Source organism: Eriocheir sinensis, unplaced genomic scaffold, assembly GCF_024679095.1.
Source record: "Eriocheir sinensis breed Jianghai 21 unplaced genomic scaffold, ASM2467909v1 Scaffold439, whole genome shotgun sequence".
In the NCBI taxonomy this organism is placed as follows: Eukaryota; Metazoa; Arthropoda; class Malacostraca; order Decapoda; family Varunidae; genus Eriocheir; species Eriocheir sinensis.
In genome coordinates, this window is record NW_026111764.1 from 284,025 (window position 1) to 293,192 (window position 9,168).

The window sequence follows — 9,168 nt, forward strand, 5'->3', positions numbered from 1 at the left end:
TTTTACCTGGCTCAGGTGTTAGTCAGCGGCTGAAGCGGGCGGGCATGGGCGTCATACCGGGCCTTGGCATCTCGGGCACGGGTAGCGGCGCGGCGGTCACAGCTCTCGGCTCTGGCCTGCCACTCCTTCGCGAAGGCTTTGGCATGGGCAGGGACACAGGAACGGAGAGGACAGCCGTACAAGACCTGGGCCGGGGAGTGACGCGTGGAATTCGGTGTGTTACGCAGCTCCAGAAGGCCTTTGTCGAACGCCTCACAGTCGATGTTACCGGACGGGGCCACCTTCAGAATGAGGTGTTTAACTGCTTTCACTGCAGCCTCGGCGTGTCCGTTCGACTGTGGGTAGTTGGGCGATGACACTTTGTGGCGGACCCCCCAACGCTCCAGGAATTCCGCGAGCTCCCGGCTGGTGAACTGAGGGCCTCCATCCGTCCGCAGACGCACAGGAACACCCAGATTACGGAAGAGGCGCCGGAAGTAGCTGATGGTGGCGGCAGACGTTGTGTCGGAGCCGCAGGTGACCACCACAGGCCAGCCAGAGAGTCGGTCGACGACGACTAGGAAGTGTTTCCCAGCCGCGGTGAAGAAGTCGGCCGACACTGACTCGAAGGGCCTGGCGGGGTTGTCGTCGCACTACAAGTGCTCCTGCTGCTGGCTAGGTAGCATAACCTGGCACGGCTCACAGGCGCGGACAGTGCTGACGATGTCCGCGTCTATGCCGGGCCAATACACGGCCTGACGAGCGCGGCGCTTGGTGGCTTCGGCCCCGCGATGACTATCATGGAGGCGGGACAGGACACGGCGACGAAGGGCTGCAGGGACGACCACACGAGCACCATACAAGACGAGGTCCCCATCTGCGTAGAGGTCCTCCCGGAACTTCCAGTACGGGCGGAGGGCGTTGTGGAGGTCAAAGCGGTCGCGAGGAAACCCGGTCCGTACCTTCTCCAGGAGCTTGGTGTAGGAGGGGTCGTCGCGGGCCGCCTTCCGCAACTCCTGGAGTGCCAGATCCTCGTCAGGAGCTGACGAAGGCTGGGGGCGAGCGAGGGAGTGTACGGCCTGCAGAGTGACACCGCTGCTGACGGAGAGGCTGGCATTCGTGCCGAGCATCTCGTCTTCCGGCGTCGGGCGGCTGACGGGAAAGCGGGAAAGGGCATCGGGGATGCAGAGGTCCTTGCCCGCACGCCACACCGCTGTGAAGATGAACGCCGAGATTTTCTCCTTCAGCCGCTGGAGGCGGGGACTCTCGACGGCGTCCAGCGTGTAGCTATTCAGGATCGGGACCAAGGGCCTGTGGTCGGTGATGAGGTCGAAGTGTTGTAGGCCAATCAGGTAAAATTTGCAGTTCGACATGGCCCATACCACTGTCAGTAGCTCCAGCTCGATGGTGGCGTAGGGAGTCTCTGTATCGGTGAGGAATCGCGAGCCACACTGGACCAGGCGGAACTTTCCTCCTCCGTGGTCCTGCAGGAGGGCGTAACCTACGCCGTACAGGCGCGAGGTGTCTGTCTGCAGGGTGGCGGGGAGGGCTGGGTTGAACGTGGCAAGGACCGGAGGACTAGACAGGGCCTCCTTCACCTTTTTGAAGGCCTGGTCATGGTCAGGTGTCCACGTGAACGTCCTTTTCAGGCTCATCAGGGGACGAAGAGGTAAGGCGGCGGCGGTGATGTCGGGAGAGAATTCTGCCAGCTGGTTCACCAATCCCATGAAGGACCTGATTGGCAGGCGTGGCGAAGTCTGCTATAGCTCGCACTTTCTCCGGGTCGGCCGTAATACCATCCCCTGAGAGCCGGTAACCGCAGAAGGACACAGTCGGAGCAGCCACGACAAACTTCTCGGCGTTGAGAGTGATGCCGTGCGTCCTGCACCGAGATAGTACCTTATCGATGCTGCGGAGGTGCGTGAGGTAGTCTTTGTCGGAGAGCAGCACGTCGTCCACTACCTTCACACAGTTGGTCACGCCTTGGAGTGCCGTGTCGCCGCGTAAACAGAAGGCGTCGCCCGTGGCGGCGAAACCCATGGGGCCTCGACAGTAGCGAAAACGTCCGTAAGGCGTGATGAAAGTGGTGAGTGGCTGATCTTCCTCTGCCAGCGGAATCTGCCAGTAACCACAAAGGGCGTCGACCGTCGTGAAGAACCGCGCCTCCGGGTCCACGCTCCGTATTGCTGTGAAGGGCGTGGGCGAAGGGTGGGCTGGACGGGACACCTGGCTGTTTAGCTTCGACAAGTCGGTGGTGATGCGGACGCCACCGTTAGGCTTGGCCACAGCCACTAAGGGGTGACACCAAGGGGATGGGTCGTCGCCCGCGGGGGCAATGACGCCTTGAGTCACCATAGACTCTAGTTCTTGGTTGACTGCATCCCTGAAGGCGAGAGGGATGACCCTGGGAGTGTGTATGGCGAACGGCTGCGCGTCCTCCCGCAGGTGGATTCTCATCGGGGGACCCGCCATCGCCTTCAATGGCGCGGTCCTTAAGGCCTCCTTCGTCACCAGCACGTCCGAGTACTCCTTCAGGAAGTACTCCTTAGCTTCCGACGGGGTCGTGTGGGAGGGCGGGTGGTGGCTGTGTGTGCTGGCTCGGGTGAGGTGCGGAGGCCGCTGGGTGGCCTTGAGTGCCGGCGCGCGGTGCGCTGCTGCCCCGCGCCTCGCTTACCCGGGCGGCGGCCGCGGTGGGCCGGGCGGCTGGTATCTGCCTTGGGAAGTCGGCGAGAACCACACCCAGCGCCTTGCAGTGCTCCCACGAGAGCAGAGGCGTGGTAAGAGAGGACTGCACGTCGATCCAGCCTTCACACGACCTATCGCCGTACGTGAGCTCTACTTGGAAGGAGCCCACCGCGGCTTGCATCTGTGAGTCGTCCGCGCTGTAATAGTTGATGGCGAGGGGCGGTTGCAAGTCGCGTTGGTGGAGGCTTAAGCTCTTGAGGTGCTGAAGGCCTATCACCGTAACATCAGCGCCGGTTTCGGGTATCACGTCAATCCGGCCAGACGTGTCGCCCTGGGTGACAGCGACGCGGATGGTGGGGGAAGGTTGGACCCTGGGGCGCGTGTTGGAGTCCACTCGCCGGACGTGGCCCGCACGCTCCTCGGAGTGGCGCGGGGCCGTGTCGGGTGGCTGCGTCCGAACCACGCCAAGGGAAGGACCCTTCCTCGGTTTGGGTTTTTTGGGCTTGTTGAGGCTGCAGAATCGGTCGTAGTGCCCCACGCAAAGGCACACGCCGCATTGAACCCCTTTGGCGGAACACCTAACGGTGTACATCCTGTGCCCCTCGCGGCCACAACCGTGACAGGGTGCCGCGGCGGCTGGGCACGGCTTGGAGCCGTGCTGCGTGCCACAGCTGCTGCAGGCTGTGCTGGAGGGGTGTGTGGATGTTTTGGCACCAGCTTTCTCCGCGTGGGCCGCCTTCTTACCCTTCTTGTACTGTGAGACGCCTCTCACGGCAGTGGACGGGGTCTCTATTTCAGAGTATGTCACATCGGTGGCCTCATACGACCGACATTTCGTCACTGTCTCTTGAAGCGTGCGGGAGGCGTCCATGGTGATAAGCTCTCGCCTCAACTCCCCGTTGCGAATTCCCATCAACAAGGCATGGTTCATCCCAGCGCTGGCATGTGTTTACCTGTGTTACCTGGCTCAAACATAAGGAGCAACTTAACAAACCTTCACTACTTCACCCGGTCCAAGCGCTGGCATGTGTTTACCTGTGTTACCTGGCTCAAACATAAGGAGCAACTTAACAAACCTTCACTACTTCACCCGGTCCAAGCGCTGGCGTTTACCTGTGTCACCTGGCTCAAACATCAGGACCAACTTAACAAACCTTCACTACTTCGCCCGGTCCAAGCGCTGGCATGTGATTACCTGTGTTACCTGCCTTAAAGATGAAAGCCAGTTCCCTTTTCTTGTCAACGGCCACACCACGTTGAAAACACCGCTTCTCGTCCGATCAGCGAAGTTAAGCGACGTTGGGTCTGGATAGTACTTGGATGGGTGACCGCCTGGGAACACCAGATGCTGTTGGCATCCCTATTTTTATTTAATTTCTCTTAACTTTTTACTTTGCGGTCCTGGTGACTCTTTTCTTTTCGTATAGCTTTCGGCCTTTCGTTATGTTTTCTATTTTTTTTCTTTTCCATTTAATTTTTAGCCTTTCGTTTTGCACCCCTCTTCTTTTCTTTTCCTTTAGCTTTTAGCCTTTCTTTTGCATTCCTCTTTTCTTTTCATCTAGGTCTTAGCCTTTCGCTTTGCATCCCTCTTTTCGTTTTATTTAGCTTTTGGACTTTCGTTTTGCACCATTTCTTTTCATTAAGCATCTCGTTTTCCGTCCCTTTTTTTTCTTTCCATTTAGCTGAACCTGTCGTTTTAGAAAATTTTGACGCTGGTTACGTAACTTTATTTATTTATTTATTCGTTTATTTATTTTTACTTCACCGGGGTCCCAGCGCTGGCATGTGTTTACCTGTGTTACCTGGCTCAAACATCAGGACTAACTTAACAAACCTTCACTACTTCACCCGGTCCAAGCGCTGGCATGTGTTTACCTGTGTCACCTGGCTCAAATATCAAAGCCAATTCTCCTTTCTCGTCAACGGCCACACCAAGTTGAAAACACCGCTTCTCGTCCGATCAGCGAAGTTAAGCGACGTTGGGTCTGGATAGTACTTGGATGGGTGACCGCCTGGGAACACTAGATGCTGTTGGCATCCCACTTTTTATTTAATTTCTTTAAACTTTTCACTTTGCGCTCTTGGTGACTTTTATTTTTATATAGCTTTCGGGGTTTCGTTATGTATTCTTTTTTTCTTCTTTTCCTTCTAACTTTTAGCCTTTCGTTTTGCACCCCTCTTCTTTTCTTTTCCTTTAGCTTTTAGCCTTTCTTTTGCATTCCTCTTTTCTTTTCATCTAGGTCTTAGCCTTTCGCTTTGCATCCCTCTTTTCGTTCTATTTAGCTTTTGGACTTTCGTTTTGCACCATTTTTTTTCAGTAAACATTTCGTTTTCCGTCCATTTTTTTCTTTTCATTTAGCTCAGCCCTTCATTTTGAAATTTGTGACGTTCGTTACGTAACTTTATTTATTTATTCATTTTTTTTTCTTCCAATGACCGTTTGGCACAGCATACAAGGAGAAACAATTAACAACAGGCACAAGCAATCGATCAGCTTTCCTTTTGTCCTTAGAGGCCGTGGTCCCATGGCCTAATTACCCCTTAAATCACTGAATAAGTTTGTGTGTGTGTGTGTGTGTGTGTGTGTGTGTGTGTGTGTGTGTGTGTGTGTGTGTGTGTGTGTGTGTGTGTGTAGTTCAGTTTTGTGCCATGAAAAGTATATCATAATAACTCTTCCTGGTAAATTCATGACGTACATTTCCTGGAGGTTGAAGGAAACTAATAAACCTTCATTACTTCACCGGGGTCCCAGCGCTGGCATGTGTTTACCTGTGTTACCTGGCTCAAACATCAGGACCAACTTAACAAACCTTCATTACTTCACCCGGTCCAAGCGCTGGCATGTGTTTACCTGTGTTACCTGGCTCAAACATCAGGACCAACTTAACAAACCTTCACTACTTCACCCGGTCCAAGCGCTGGCATGTGTTTACCTGTGTTACCTGGCTCAAACATCAGGACCATCTTAACAAACGAGAAATGCCGACCGAAACACCTTCTTTGTCATTTACGCAAGGACAAATGACGTAAAGACAACCCGTTCTGAGGAACTGCTTGAGAAATACCGCCGCATGATCAAGCAGTAAAAATGTAAAAGGGATGCCAGTAACACCATAATATCAGGAATCCTCCAGAGGGTCGGCTCCGAATCTAGCTTTTACAGTAAGGCCTACAGCACAAATAACAGACTTCAGTCACTTGCTCACAAGAAAACGTCCAGTTCGCTAACTTGTGGAACAATTTTTACTACGATTCAGACTTGATCCTTCCTGATGGCATCCACTTAAACCCTGTTGGAGCAGCCCGTTTCGGGAGGCTGCTCTGTGACCAAGTGGCTCTTCGAAAGCCAAAAAACGCGGAGGCGAGAACACCAGCAGCTCCACCGTAAGGGAGTATTCAACCCGCAAAACACCCGACTCGTATCACATTAAAGATTGCTATGTAAACGTTCGCAGCCTATGTAACAAATTTGAAGACTTAGAAGTCCTCGCAGCTACAAATCATTATCACATCATCGGAGTCACAGAATCTTGGATAGACACTTTAAATAGAGATTTTATTGCTTCTTCCGTCGCTGCTTCTTCTTCTTCCGTCGCTGTTTCTTCTTCTTCCGTCGCTGCTTCTTCTTCTTCCGTCGCTGTTTCTTCTTCTTCCGTCGCTGCTTCTTCTTCTTCCGTCGCTGTTTCTTCTTCTTCCGTCGCTGCTTCTTCTTCTTTCGTCGCTGCTTCTTTTTCTCTCGTCGCTGTTTCTTCTTCTTCCGTCGCTGTTTCTTCTTCTTCCGTCGCTGTTTCTTCTTCTTCCGTCGCTGTTTCTTCTTCTTCCGTCGCTGCTTCTTCTTCTTCCGTCGCTGTTTCTTCTTCTTCCGTCGCTGCTTCTTCTTCTTCCGTCGCTGCTTCTTCTTCTTCCGTCGCTGCTTCTTCTTCTTCCGTCGCTGCTTCTTCTTCTTCCGTCGCTGTTTCTTCTTCTTCCGTCGCTGCTTCTTCTTCTTCCGTCGCTGTTTCTTCTTCTTCCGTCGCTGCTTCTTCTTCCGTCGCTGCTTCTTCTTCTTCCGTCGCTGCTTCTTCTTCTTCCGTCGCTGCTTCTTCTTCTTCCGTCGCTGCTTCTTCTTCTTCTTCCGTCGCTGTTTCTTCTTCTTCCGTCGCTGCTTCTTCTTCTTCCTCTGCTGCTTCTTCTTCTTCCGTCGCTGCTTCTTCTTCCGTCGCTGCTTCTTCATCTTCCGTCGCTGTTTCTTCATCTTCCGTCGCTGTTTCTTCTTCTTCCGTCACTGCTTCTTCTTCTTCCGTCGCTGCTTCTTCTTCCGTCGCTGCTTCTTCTTCTTCCGTCGCTGCTTCTTCTTCCGTCGCTGCTTCTTCTTCTTCCGTTGCTGTTTCTTCTTCTTCCGTCGCTGCTTCTTCTTCTTCAGTCGCTGCTTCTTCTTCTTCCGTCGCTGCTTCTTCTTCTTCCGTCGCTGCTTCTTCTTCTTCCGTCGCTGCTTCATCTTCTTCCGTCGCTGTTTCTTCTTCTTCCGTCGCTGCTTCTTCTTCTTTCGTCGCTGCTTCTTCTTCCTCCGTCGCTGCTTCTTCTTCTTCCGTCGCTGCTTCTTCTTCCTCCGTCGCTGCTTCTTCTTCCTCCGTCGCTGCTTCTTCTTCCTCCGTCGCTCCTTCTTCTTCTTCCGTCGCTGTTTCTTCTTCTTCCGTCGCTGCTTCTTCTTCTTCCGTCGCTGTTTCTTCTTCTTCCGTCGCTGCTTCTTCTTCTTCCGTCGCTGTTTCTTCTTCTTCCGTCGCTGTTTCTTCTTTTTCCGTCGCTGTTTCTTCTTCTTCCGTCGCTGTTTCTTCTTCTTCCGTCGCTGCTTCTTCTTCTTCCGTCGCTACTTCTTCTTCTTCCCTCGCTGCTTCTTCTTCTTCCGTCGCTGCTTCTGCTTCCGTCGCTGCTTCTTCTTCTTCCGTCGCTGTTTCTTCATCTTCCGTCGCTGTTTCTTCTTCTTCTGTCACTGCTTCTTCTTCTTCCGTCGCTGCTTCTTCTTCCGTCGCTGCTTCTTCTTCTTCCGTCGCTGCCTCTTCTTCCGTCGCTGCTTCTTCTTCTTCCGTTGCTGTTTCTTCTTCTTCCGTCGCTGCTTCTTCTTCTTCCGTCGCTGCTTCTTCTTCTTCCGTCGCTGCTTCTTCTTCCGTCGCTGCTTCTTCATCTTCCGTCGCTGTTTCTTCATCTTCCGTCGCTGTTTCTTCTTCTTCCGTCACTGCTTCTTCTTCTTCCGTCGCTGCTTCTTCTTCCGTCGCTGCTTCTTCTTCTTCCGTCGCTGCTTCTTCTTCTTCCGTTGCTGTTTCTTCTTCTTCCGTCGCTGCTTCTTCTTCTTCCCTCGCTGCTTCTTCTTCTTCCGTCGCTGCTTCTTCTTCCGTCGCTACTTCTTCTTCTTCCGTCGCTGTTTCTTCTTCTTCCGTCGCTGTTTCTTCTTCTTCCGTCGCTGCTTCTTCTTCCGTCGCTGCTTCTTCTTCTTCCGTCGCTGTTTCTTCTTCTTCCGTCGCTGCTTCTTCTTCTTCCGTCGCTGCTTCTTCTTCTTCCGTCGCTGCTTCTTCTTCTTCCGTTGCTGTTTCTTCTTCTTCCGTCGCTGCTTCTTCTTCTTCAGTCGCTGCTTCTTCTTCTTCCGTCGCTGCTTTTTCTTCTTCCGTCGCTGCTTCTTCTTCTTCCGTCGCTGCTTCATCTTCTTCCGTCGCTGTTTCTTCTTCTTCCGTCGCTGCTTCTTCTTCTTTCGTCGCTGCTTCTTCTTCTTCTTCCGTCGCTTTCTTCTTCTTCCTCCGTCGCTGCTTCTTCTTCCTCCGTCGCTGCTTCTTCTTCCTCCGTCGCTGCTTCTTCTTCTTCCGTCGCTGTTTCTTCTTCTTCCGTCGCTGCTTCTTCTTCTTCCGTCGCTGTTTCTTCTTCTTCCGTCGCTGCTTCTTCTTCTTCCGTCGCTGTTTCTTCTTCTTCCGTCGCTGTTTCTTCTTTTTCCGTCGCTGTTTCTTCTTCTTCCGTCGCTGTTTCTTCTTCTTCCGTCGCTGCTTCTTCTTCTTCCGTCGCTACTTCTTCTTCTTCCCTCGCTGCTTCTTCTTCTTCCGTCGCTGCTTCTTCTTCCGTCGCTGCTTCTTCTTCTTCCGTCGCTGTTTCTTCATCTTCCGTCGCTGTTTCTTCTTCTTCCGTCACTGCTTCTTCTTCTTCCGTCGCTGCTTCTTCTTCTTCTTCCGTCCTTCTTCTTCTTCTTCCGTCGCTGCTTCTTCTTCCGTCCTTCTTCTTCTTCTTCCGTTGCTGTTTCTTCTTCTTCCGTCGCTGCTTCTTCTTCTTCCGTCGCTGCTTCTTCTTCTTCCGTCGCTGCTTCTTCTTCTTCCGTCGCTGCTTCTTCATCTTCCGTCGCTGTTTCTTCATCTTCCGTCGCTGTTTCTTCTTCTTCCGTCACTGCTTCTTCTTCTTCCGTCGCTGCTTCTTCTTCCGTCGCTGCTTCTTCTTCTTCCGTCGCTGCTTCTTCTTCTTCCGTTGCTGTTTCTTCTTCTTCCGTCGCTG

At 52.9% G+C, this 9,168-nt stretch overlaps 2 non-coding genes across 2 annotated transcripts; both read left to right on the plus strand.

Annotated features, from left to right (window-relative positions):
- The first annotated feature begins 3,902 nt into the window (after positions 1–3,902).
- Positions 3,903–4,021, plus strand: LOC126992313 (5S ribosomal RNA). Its single transcript, XR_007746469.1, has one exon. It is a non-coding gene; the product is annotated as a 5S ribosomal RNA (ribosomal RNA).
- Positions 4,022–4,582: 561 nt separating this feature from the next.
- Positions 4,583–4,701, plus strand: LOC126992314 (5S ribosomal RNA). The gene has a single exon (XR_007746470.1). It is a non-coding gene; the product is annotated as a 5S ribosomal RNA (ribosomal RNA).
- Positions 4,702–9,168: the final 4,467 nt, after the last annotated feature.